Here is a 12445-nt window from a genome sequence, read left to right as displayed (position 1 = left end):
GTGAGGACATCACAACTAGGAAATAACACAAATGCAACCAAAAAAGTGTAAGCATAATATATTTTCTATTTGAGATTCTTCAAAGTAGCCACCCTTTGCCTTAATGACAGTGTTGTACATTCTTGGCATTCTCTCAACTAGCTTCACCCGGAATGCTTTTCCAACAGTCTTGAAGGAGTTCCCACATACAGTGAGGGGAAAAGTATTTGATCCCCTGCTGATTTTGTACGTTTGCCCACTGACAAAGAAATTATCAGTCTCTAATTTTAATGGTAGGTTTATTTGAACAGTGAGAGACAGAATAACAACAACAAAATCCAGAAAAACGCATGTCAAAAATGTTATAAATTGATTAGCTTTTTAATGAGGGAAATAAGTATTTGACCCCTCTGCAAAACATGACTTAGTACTTGGTGGCAAAACCCTTGTTGGCAATGAGGTCAGACGTTTCTTGTAGTTGGCCACCAGGTTTGCACACATCTCAGGAGGGATTTTGTCCCACTCCTCTTTGCAGATCTTCTCCAAGTCATTACGGTTTCAAGGCTGACGTTTGGCAACTCGAACCTTCAGCTCCCTCCACAGATTTTCAATGGGATTAAGGTCTGGAGACTGGCTAGGCCACTCCAGGACCTTGTGCTTCTTCTTGAGCCACTCCTTTGTTGCCTTGGCCGTGGGTTTTGGGTCATTGTCATGCTGCAATAACCATCCACGACCCATTTTCAATGCCCTGGCTGAGGGAAGGAGGTTCTCACCCAAGATTTGACGGTACATGGCCCCGTCCATCGTCCCTTTGATGCGGTGAAATTGTCCTGTCCCCTTAGCAGAAAAACACCCCCAAAGCATAATGTTTCCACCTCCATGTTTGACGGTGGGGATGGTGTTCTTGGAGTCATAGGCAGCATTCCTCCTCCTCCAAACACGGCGAGTTGAGTTGATGCCAAAGAGCTCCATTTTGGTCTCATCTGACCACAACACTTTCACCCAGTTGTCCTCTGAATCATTCAGTTGTTCATTGGCAAACTTCAGACGGGTATGTATATGTGCTTTCTTGAGCAGGGGGACCTTGCGGGCGCTGCAGGATTTCAGTCCTTCACGGCGTAGTGTGTTACCAATTGTCTTCTTGGTGACTATGGTCCCAGCTGCCTTGAGATAATTGACAAGATCCTCCCGTGTAGTTCTGGGCTGATTCCTCACCGTTCTCATGATCATTGCAACTCCACGAGGTGAGATCTTGCATGGAGCCGCAGGCCGAGGGAGATTGACAGTTCTTTTGTGTTTCTTCAATTTGCAAATAATCGCACCAACTGTTATCACCTTCTCACCAAGCTGCTTGGCAATGGTCTTGTAGCCCATTCCAGCCTTGTGTAGGTCTACAATCCTGTCCCTGACTTCCTTGGAGAGCTCTTTGGTCTTGGCCATAGTGGAGAGTTTCGAATCTGATTGATTGCTTCTGTGGACAGGTGTCTTTTATACAGGTAACAAGCTGAGATTAGGAGCACTCCCGTTAAGAGTGTGCTCCTAATCTCAGCTCGTTACCTGTATAAAAGACACCTGGGAGCCAGAAATATTTCTGACAGAGGGGGTCAAATACTTATTTCCCTCATTAAAATGCAAATCAATTTATAAAAWTTTTGACATGCGTTTTTCTGGATTTTTTTGTTATTCTCTATCTCACTGTTCAAATAAACCTACCATTAAAATTATAGACTGATAATTTCTTTGTCAGTGGGCAAACGTACCAAATCAGCAGGGGATCAAATACTTTTTTCCCTCACTGTATGATGAGCATTGGCTGCTTTTCCTTCACTCTGCAGTCCATCTCATCCCAAACCATCTCAATTGGGTTGAGGTCAGGTGATTGCGGCGGCCAGGTCATCTGATGCAGCACTCCATCACTCTCCTTCTTGCTCAAATAGCCCTTACACAGCCTGGGGGTGTGTTGGGTCATTGTCCTGTTGAAAAACAAATAATTGTCCCACTAAGTGCAAACCAGATGGGATGGTGTATCGCTGCAGAATGCTGTGGTAGCCATGCTGGTTGTGGGCCTTGAATTATAAATAAATCACTGACAGTGTCACCAGCAAAGCACCCCCACATCACACCACCTCCTCCATGCTTCATGGTGGGAACCACACATGCGAAAATCATCCGTTCACCTACTCTGCGTCTCACAAAGACACAGCGGTTGGAACCAAATATCTCAAATTTGGACTCATCAGACCAAAGGACAGATTTTCACCGGTCTAATGTCCATTGCTCGTGTTTCTTGGCCCAAGCAAGTCTTTTCTTATTATTGGTGTCCTTTAGTGGTTTCGTTGCAGCAATTCGACCATGAAGGCCTGATTTCATGCAGTGTCCTCTGAACTGTTGATGTGTCTGGTACTTGAACTCTGTAGCATTTATTTGGGCTGCAATCTGAGGCTGGTAACTCTAATGAACTTATCCTCTGCAGCAGAGGTGACTCTGGGTCTTTCTTTCCTGTGGCGGTCCTCATGAGAACCAGTTTCATCATAGCGCTTGATGGTTTTTGCGACTTTCAAAGTTCTTGACATTTTCCAGATTAACTGAACTTACRTTAAGAAATTAATGATGGACTGTCATTTCTCTTTGCTTATTTGAGCAGTTCTTGCTATGATATGGACTTGTTCTTTTACCAAATAGGGCTATCTTCTGTATACCACCCCTACCATGTCACAACACAACTGATTGGCTCAAACGCATTAAAAAGGAAAGAAATTCCACAAATTAACTTTTAACAAGGCACACCTGTTAATTGAAATACATTCCAGGTGACTACCTAATGAAGCTGGTTGGGAGAATGCCAAGAGTGTGCAAAGCTTTCAAGGCAAGGGTGGCTACTTTGAAGAATATCAAATATAAAACATATTTTGATTTGTTTACATGATTCCATATGTGTTATTTCATAGTTTTTGTCTTCACTATTATTCTACAATGTAGAAAATAGTAAAAATAAAGAAAAACCTTTTGAGTAGGTGTGTCCAAACTTTTGACTGGTACTGTATGTCACTGTGATGTTAATGTCCTTGGACATGAGGACTTTAAAATGAGTCATTTTCACATGGCAATTTCCCTCTTTTCATCAGAGGATTGGAATGACTTAAGTGGACAGAAGTGCGTGTACTGCATACTTGTGGGTTTGTGTTTATGCATGTTACCTTGTGGACATTTTGAGTCAGCCACCAAGATAGAATTTTATCCAACCCTAACCCCACGCTGTACACTCCCCTACGTATGTATTTGGACACTGACGCAAAACATTTTTTATTTGGCTCTATACTGCAGCATTTTGGATTTGAGATCAAATGTCTCCTTTTTTTTGTCACCTTTTGTTAGATGTTGTATACATACCGGATTTACCGTTTAGAAATAAAGATCTAGTCCCCCCCATTTGAAGACAAATATATTTGGACAAATACCACTTAGTGTACAAAAGTAGTCAAGTTTAGTATTTGGTCCCATATTCCTAGCACGCAATGACTACATCCAAGCTTGTAACTCTGCAAACTGTTTTGCCCAATAGGAAGTGAATGATGCTGGAGTAATTTTCTTTGAGTAGATAAGATGTTTTTGAACACTTAAAGTCAACCCTGATAATTCCATGATTAAGCAAAATCATGAATAATGATGAGTGAGGCTTCAACAAAGCATGCTACCTCTCAACATTACAAAGAGTGGAGGATATGAGCATTTTTGGGGGGTGTGATCTTTGTCACTCAAACTTCCTCGCTCATCATCATTCACGATTAATTTATTATTATCCATAATCATGGTTGTGTTCACATTCTTGTCAAAGCGTTCAAACATGATCTATTTTTACTTACAATAAAAGTGACTCCAAAATGACACAATGCATTATTCACCATTCACTTCCTATTGGACAAAACATTATCCGAAACACAACCAAAACAAGCTGTAAATGCAGCCAACAAGTTTGTGGAGTCACAAGCTTGATGTAGTCATTGTGTGAAAGGAATGAGACCAAATACAACATTTTGGACTACTTTAATACACGAAGTAAAATTTGTCCAAATACTTATAACATCTTCAAATGGGGGGGACTAGATATATAAAGTGCTTTCATTTCTAAACGGTCAAACAGGTGTATGAAAATATCTTAAAATTAAAAGTTACGTTCTGTACTGTCGCCTCATAAAACATTTGATCCAAAATGCTGGAGTAGAGCCAAATTAAAAATGTTAGCATCACTGTCCGAATACATATGTAGGGGAGTGTACTTCCCCCATCGTAGCTCACTCCTCACCTTGACCCTAGCTCAGCAGTCGGTATAGGCCAGGGTTTTCCTCCACTGCAGTCTTAGTGCCGTTTATCCTCCGTCTGTAAGATGGCTTCCTATTCAACGTAAAGCCTGGTCTCAAAACAGCCATGTGAAAGGCTGTGTCAATGTTGCCCTAGTCGATTGCAGAGGGCCCAAATATGTGGCTGAGTGCACGTAGCACTCTGCCTAACTAGACTTAGCAAAGAAGGATGGTTTCCAAGATCTGGATTTAGGCACAAGAAGTGCCTTCTCATAAATAAGACGTGAAAACCATCAGGCCAGAACATTTTCACCTTCCCTTGTTTTGTTGACACATGATGCCAATAAGATAAATGACTACAAGAAGCATTTTAAAAAGGGACAAACACTGCATTGGGAGGTTGACATTTGACGCCAGTAGAAAACTCTGAGCTGAAAGATTTTGTTCATGTGATTTGGCTGGTAATTGTGATGGTTCACCTTTCGTATTCCGCTTTTAGATCCTCATCTCATAGTGAAGGTCATTATGTATTTTAACTTTCGCCAGGCAAAGCTGGTGGCCCTGCAAATTCATCGTCCTCTTTCTCTCAAGCATCAAAACTTTGATCCTTTGATTTAAAAGGTTTCAGTCATTGTATTACTGTGATTACTATTTCATGGTAGAGCTCACAAGTTAACCTGATGCACTTTAAAGACAACCCATGGAATGGAGATGCAGTACTGTAACTCAGAAACTGGAGGTAGTGGAGACAAAACAATTGGTTAGACTTTCAGTTCTCCCTGTTTCTTTTAAGTTTTCTTGTCCTTGTGGCTTTTCAAGCTAAAATCCAGAGTGGAGGTTACACAGATAAAAAGCAGGAGGCGTAACATTGCAGGTGCCTCTCGGGGCTTCAAAGAGCAGGAGTTAATTCCAGGAGGACTTTGAGATGTGTTTGCGATCTCCTGGTTGTTTACCTGGACAGCTTTCAGCTCCAAAGGCCCTCAAGTAGAGGAGGGAGTTTCTTTGAATTGGAGGCACGTGGATAAAAGTCTTCCTTGACACTGCCTGAGCCTCTCCACAGCAGTCAAGGAGAGTCGGGCAGAGCTTCTCTACTGGGAGGCCATTGTTTTCTGACTGTAGACACTGAGTTAACTGCACTATCCTTGAGAATAGGCTCCAATGAACTTCAGTCCACAAAGTCTTCTTTGAGATGGAGAGACAAAGAGAGGGAAGGATGAGTTTTTCACCTTGCCTGTGTTTTGACAGGGCTTTTGCAAACCATCTTCTGAATGGTTGTAGAGCATTCTGTGGATTTCCTGCATGAGCTGCTGCTTGTGAGAGACAGGCCTCCTCGGCAGGTATGTGTTATTTACTCTCGCACGCTGCAAAGGGCTAAGCCTGCAGTGTGTGGAGGGCTAAATGACTCTCAGTCCTGAGTCCACCCTGAGCTCCCCTAAATCGATCCATACTGCATCTGCCCCTCGGTCACCATTAGGGAGTGCTGTGGTGTCGAAATGGTGTAGAGTCGGAGTCTGGCCCTGAGGGTAACCACAGCTGAGCAAACACACTGTTAGACTACTAGGCTTCTGGCCTCACATTCCTCTGTTTGATTTGGAGAGCAGAGCACCGCATGTTGGAAGCAGGCTACTCCTTTCCTAGAAAATACCCTTCAGATCAGAGCTCCCTGGGGTTAGCCAGAAGGCTAGGCTCAAATCAAAGAGCTCCTGAACTAGGCCAGCACTAGGCACCTTACCTGGCTGTTAAAGGGATAATCCACTCCAGAAAGGAAACTCATGAAACTCCTGTCAATTTGGTCATAGCCTAAATTCAATGAGTGGGTAAAATAATGATTTAACTTATTAGTGGTCTGTCTGTGAAATCAGGAAATCCAAGTTTCTTGTCACTGGAGATATGGAATAACAAACTATCACGTTTCTTAATGCTTTTAAAACAATTACCTGCACTCKAGATCGCAAAATCAGCCAGTAGATGGTATACTTATCTGGAACATATCCATCTGTCCATATCGTCATGACAAAGTATTTATTTAGTTAAAATGTCCTTAAAGTCCCAATGCAGCCATTTTTGTGTCTCAATATTAAATCATGTCTGGGTTACAATTTAACTAACTTACTGTAATAGTTTTCAATTAAAATTGACCAAATTGGCTTTTTAGCAAAAACTTTCTCAAGCAAGAATTTTGATAGGACTGTCTGGGTGGGGAGGGGAAAACTTGAAACTAGCTGTTTGTATCCGCAATTTCATGATATCCAATTGATAGATAMTKTTGTCCCATGGCTGCAACTCCCATACAGACTCGGGAGAGGCAAAGGTCGAGAGCCATGCTTCCTCCGAAACATGACCCTGCCAAGCCGCACTGCTTCTTGACACGCTGCTCGCTTAACCCGGAAGCCAGCCGCACCAATGTGTCGGAGGAAACACCGTCCAACTGGCGACCGTGTCAGCGTGCATGCACCCGGCCCACCACAGGAGTCGCTAGAGCGTGATGGAACAAGGACATCCCGGCCGGCCAAACCCTCCCCTAACTCGGACGACGCTGGGCCAATTGTGCACCGCTCAAACCCAGATCTGTAGTCAGTGCAAAAATAGAATGGATAAAATATATAAAATGGAAGGGTCAATGCAAGGGTCAATGCAGATAGTCTGTGTAGCCAATTCGTTAGCTATTTAGCAGTCTTATGGCTTGGGGGTAGAAGCTGTTGAGGAGCCTGTTGCTGTCAGACTTGCCGTGAGGGAGCAGAGAGAACTGTCTGTCTTGGGTGGCTGGATTCTTTAACAATTTTCCGGCCATCCTTTCACACCGCCTGTGTAGAGGTCCTGGATGGCAGAGAGTTAGGCCCCAGTGCAGTGCTGTGCCCTCTATAGTGGTGCGATGAGGGTGTGCTCGCCCCCTCCGTTTCCTGTAGTCCACGATCAGCTCCCTTGTTTTACTGATGTTGAGGGAGAGGTTTGTGTCCTGGCACCACACTGCCAGGTCACTGACCACCTTGTTGGCTGTCTCATCGTCGCCGGTGATCAGGCCTTCCACCGTTGTGTCATCAGCGAACTTGATGATGGTGTTGGAGTCATGCATGGCCACACAGTCGTGGGTGAAGAGGGTGTAAAGAAGGGGACCAGGGACACACCCCTGTGACTTCTTGTACATGTTCGTAGGCATAGCCTCAGGGTTGGCTGCGATAGCCTTGTGTGCAGTAGCCCTGTCCTTCTAGCTTAGCGCCAAAAACTCTGTTAATCCAGGGCTTTTGATTGGGGATGCAGCAAACTTTCACTTTGGGACAATGTCGCCGATGCATTTCCTAATGAAGTCAGTGAAAGGGGTGGTTAGCTCATCGACGCTATCAGCGGAGTAGCGGAGCATATTCCAGTGAGCGCTAGCAAAGCAGTCCTGTAGCATAGCTATAGAGACATGATCTGATTTGCTGAAGCCTTCTATGCTTGCTTGTGGGTATAGTAACAATGGTCTAGGTCTTTATCGCCCCTAGTGGCAAAGGAGACGTGTTGACGGAAGTTGGACATTACGTGTCTTGACACGGAATTAAAATCACTGGCAACAAGGAAAGCATCCTCCGGGTGCATGGTTTCCTGCTTGTTCATAGCCTCGTACAGTTCGTTAAGTGCCAGCTTGTTGTTTTTCTTGTCCTTAGGTGGAATATATACAGCAGTCACAATAACAGCTGAAAGCTCTCTCGGTAGGTATAAGGGTCGGCATTTGACTATCAGGTATTCCAAAACGGGTGAACAATGTGTTGAGACTTCCACCATGCTACAGTCAGTGCACCATTTGCTGTTGATAAAGAGGCCTACCCCTCCCCCTCTCGATTTTCGTGAATCCAATTTCCTGTCCGCAAGGTGAATGGAGAAGCCATCGAGTTGGATAGCCATGAGYGGTATCTTGTCCAAAAGCCATGTTTTGGAAAAACAGAGAATGGTGAAGTTATGAGATTCCCCTTGATGGCAAATCCACAATAGGAGGTCATCAATCTTTATTATCAAGCCAATATAATGGAGGGAAGAGGTGGCAGGTTTTCCCTTTGCCTTACTCTCGCCAAGACTCCCCCTCTCCTGCCTCTTTTTCAGCAGCATTTTCTCTTGGGTAGCCAGAAAATTGGGTCGGAATTACACCGAGCCCAAGGTAGATGAGTTAAAGTTCGTAACTGCGCCATCAGTAGAAGGTCCTGTAGATTGTATTTTCAACATGCAATTATCTTGAAAAAACACTTTTTTAAACTTTTACTTTGTTAGTTTCATCAGCTGTTGTACAATATGATACAAACCACAGGAACAACAATGTTGACTGCACTGGGCCTTTAAGGAGGGGGGATGTAACTATATGTAACATTGATTTGCATTTAGTATATGCATCAAAAGTAGGCTTGGCCAGTATACCGTATACCGGGTATTTGGAAATATGTTTGTTTTTTTATAAATTGTTATATTTGTAGCTACTTTTTAAGTAAATCCCTGCAGTCATCTTGTGCAATACGTTATAATATAAACCAGATCACGTTCTTCATTTCACTGGTCACATTCTTTTACATTGAAGCTTAGCGTAGTTCCCCAGAACAGCTGAGCCAGTCACGTCTTTGTTTGTAAGTAGCAAAATGGGAGAAGGCGGGAGCAGGTGAGTCCAGCTGGGTGGCATTGCCATGCTGAAACAGGAAAGGGCCTTCCCCAAACTGTTGCCACAAAGTTGGAAGCACAGAATCGTATAGAATGTCATTGTATGTATGCTGTAGCGTTAAGATTTCCCTTCACTAGAACTAAGGGGTCTAGCTTGAACCATGAAAAACAGCCCCAGACCATTATTTGTCCTCCACCTAACTTTACAGTTGGCACTAAGCATTGGGGCAGGTAGCGTTCTCCTGGTATCCGCCAAACCCAGATTCGGCCATTGGATGGTCAGATGGTAAAGCATGATTCATCCCTCCAGAGAACTCGTTTTTATTTTATTTGTATTTAACCTTTATTTAACTAGGCAAGTCAGTTAAGGACAAATTCTTATTTACAATGACGGCCTACCACAAAGGGCAAAAGGCCTCCTGCGGGGACGGGGGCTGGGATTAAAAATAAAAAATATAGGACAAAACACAATTCACGACAAGAGAGACAACACTACATAAAGAGTGACCTAAGGCAGCAACACATGACAACACATGACAACACAGCATGGTAGCAGCACAAAACATGGCACAAACATTATTGGGCACAGACAGCAGCACAAAGGGCAAGAAGGTAGAGACAATACATCACGCGAAGCAGCCACAACTGTTAGTAAGAGTGTCCATGATTGAGTCTTTGAATGAAGAGATTGAGATAAAACTGTCCAGTTTGAGTGATTGTTGCAGCTTGTTACAGTCGCTAGCTGCAGCAAACTGAAAAGACGAGCGACACAGGGATGTGTGTGTGCTTTGGGGACCTTTAACAGAATGTGACTGGCAGAACGGATGTTGTATGTGAGGATGAGGTCTGCAGAGTCCAATGGCAGCGAGCTTTACACCCCTCCAGCCAATGTTAGGCGTTGCGCATGGTGATTTTAGTCTAATTTGAGGCTGCTCGGCCATGGAAACCCATTTCTTTAAGCTCTCGACGAACAGTTATTGTGCTGACATTGCTTCCAGGGGAAGTTTGGAAGTCCTGTAGGGATTTTTGCAACCGAGGACATGCAATTTTTACGCGCTACGTGCTTAAGATGTTTCCACTTCACAATAACATAACTTACAGTTGACCAGGGAAGAAATTTGACAAACTGACTTGTTGGAAAGGTGGCATCCGATGAAAGTCACTGAGCTCTTCAATAAGGCCATTCTACTGCCAATGTTTGTTTATGGAGATTGCATGGCTTTGTGCTCAATTTTATTCACCTGTCAGCCACGGGTTTGGCTCAAATAGCCGAATCCACTCATTTGAAGGGGTGTCCACATACTGTTGTGTATATAGTGCACATCATTTATTTTATTTAAACTTTTATTTAATGCCATCTAACCAGTTATCAAAGAATGTTCTCTAGTTATCCTAACCCGGCAAGCTATCCAGCCAGCTAGCTAACATTAGTTATTTTAGCACGCTAGCTAGCCTAGGCCCTAGCCAACCACCACGGTCGGCATAAGCACCAAGCCAGCGCCTCGAGACTAGCCAGCACCGGCAGGAACCCACAGAACAAAACTTAAACGGAGCGGAGACTTACAGATTGATGGCTGGGCCCCATCCGAGAGAGGGGAGAGGATGTAGTAGTTATAGCTAGCCAGCGAACAAGGAGGGGGAGGCGGGATCGAGCTTCATTGGCCAGAGGGAGAATCAGTGAGGGTAATCAAATAGCGAGGTAAATCCAAAGTAGATGGATTCCAGAGGTAATAATCCAGAGCCGGCACAGGGGACAAGGGGAACAGTCAACAAGACTTTACTCCCTCAAAACCATATATCTTTGTGGAGACGGAGGTCCATAAGTTTTAATATTTTAATTGACTTAAAATGCAGGTGCAATTGTGCCAAACTTTTTGCTCCCAATTTGCCATCAGTGCCATCTCTCGGTTTCCCACACAACAAGGAAAATACATATTCTCTACACTACCTCTCGATCTACCTCTACATTGCTTTATCTACCTTGTTCTAAACATCCTGCTTTKCTGAACAACCAATGGTTATTTCTCTAAACTTTCCTTTGTGTCCCCTTCAGACACACCTTCTGGCAGTACCGTAAAGAGAACCCTCAGTCCCGTGTGGGTGAGCCTCCTCCGGACGGCTTGCCAGGCTTCAACAGTGGCGTGATGCTGCTGGACCTGGGGGCCATGCGGACCTCGGTCCTCTACAACTAGCTCCTGGAGCCCAGAAACGTGTCCCTGCTGGCTGACCAGTACCACTTCAGGGGCCACCTGGGCGACCAGGACTTCTTCACCATGATCAGCATGGAACACCCAGGGTTGTTCCATTCACTGGCTTGCGGCTGGAACCGCCAACTGTGCACCTGGTGGAGGGAGCACGGATATGGGGGCGTGTTCCAGCTCTACTACCACTGACGGGCCGGTGTATATCTACCATGGAAACTGTAATACGCCCATACCCGATGACTGAGTTGGGACCTCGTGAGGTGTTTTCCAAAATGGTGGACCTGGACCAACTGGTGGGTTGTGGTGAACTCATTGTAAGTCTTGGCTCAAGACTTGGTTCTGGAGAGAAGTAGGATATTTGCTACACAACTTTCTGGGTCACAACAAATCTCCAAAAAGGCTTTAGTTTGGCAACAAACGTTTTGGAACCAGAACCACTTTGGTACTGTGCCACTGCTACTGTAAACGCCGCTCCCACTCCAGCCCCGTGCTGGGCTGGTTTGCAATACAGATAGTACAAGGCGTCTCACTCACTCCACTATAATGTGAAGTGGGTAGCTAATAATGAATGTGGACCATTAATCCTTTAAGCGTCAATCTAAGTAACATAGAGATGTTTTTTTCATGTGCTGCATCTCTATCCACCCCATCTGCCTATGTTGGCCTTCCGCATCTGCGGTGGAAGGTGACCGAACTACAGCGGTGTTTGTCAGACCTATAAGATATCCTGAAATCGGTCTACTRACGAAAAAGTCTGTAGTGCCTAGAAACTGATATGTTTTACTCTACGTCCCCCACAAGTGTCACAGGACTCATCTCGTGTACACTCATGTACACTCTCGTTGGCTGGCCCTCGCTTCATACTRGTCGCCAAACCCACTGGTTCCAGGTCATCTACAAGACCCTGCTAGGTAAAGTCCCCCCTTATCTCAGCTCGCTGGTCACCATAGCAACACCTACCTGTAGCACGCGCTCCAGCAGGTTTATCTCTCTGGTCACCCCCAAAACCAATTCTTCCTTTGGCCGCCTCTCCTTCCAGTTCTCTGCTGCCAATGACTGGAACGAACTACAAAAATCTCTGAAACTGGAAACACTTATCTCCCTCACTAGCTTTAAGCACCAGCTGTCAGAGCAGCTCATAGATTACTGCACCTGTACATAGCCATCTATAATTAGCCCAAAACACTACCTCTTTACCTACTGTATTATATATTTATTTTGCTCCTTTGCACCCCATTATTTCTGTCTCTACTTTGCGCTTTCTTCCACTGCAAACCAACCATTCCAGTGTTTTAGTTTTTATTTTACTTGCTGTGTTGTATTTACTTCGCCACCATGGCCTTT

At 44.4% G+C, this 12445-nt stretch overlaps 1 protein-coding gene and 1 pseudogene across 1 annotated transcript in view; one reads left to right on the top strand and one right to left on the bottom strand.

The window, feature by feature from the left end:
- The window catches only part of LOC111975607 (xyloside xylosyltransferase 1-like), a 53186-nt pseudogene extending 41254 nt beyond the window's left edge, over positions 1 to 11932 (top strand).
- LOC111975565 (KN motif and ankyrin repeat domain-containing protein 3) overlaps positions 1657 to 12445 on the bottom strand; it is a 381145-nt gene continuing 370356 nt past the window's right edge. Inside the window, exon 13 of the transcript XR_011481148.1 lies at positions 1657 to 1774. The gene's annotated coding sequence lies outside the window, so the exon portion shown is untranslated. The remainder of the gene's footprint in view (positions 1775 to 12445) is intronic.

Source organism: Salvelinus sp. IW2-2015, linkage group LG16, assembly GCF_002910315.2.
Source record: "Salvelinus sp. IW2-2015 linkage group LG16, ASM291031v2, whole genome shotgun sequence".
Lineage (NCBI taxonomy): Eukaryota > Metazoa > Chordata > Actinopteri > Salmoniformes > Salmonidae > Salvelinus > Salvelinus sp. IW2-2015.
This window is presented reverse-complemented; position numbering and strand designations above follow the sequence as displayed.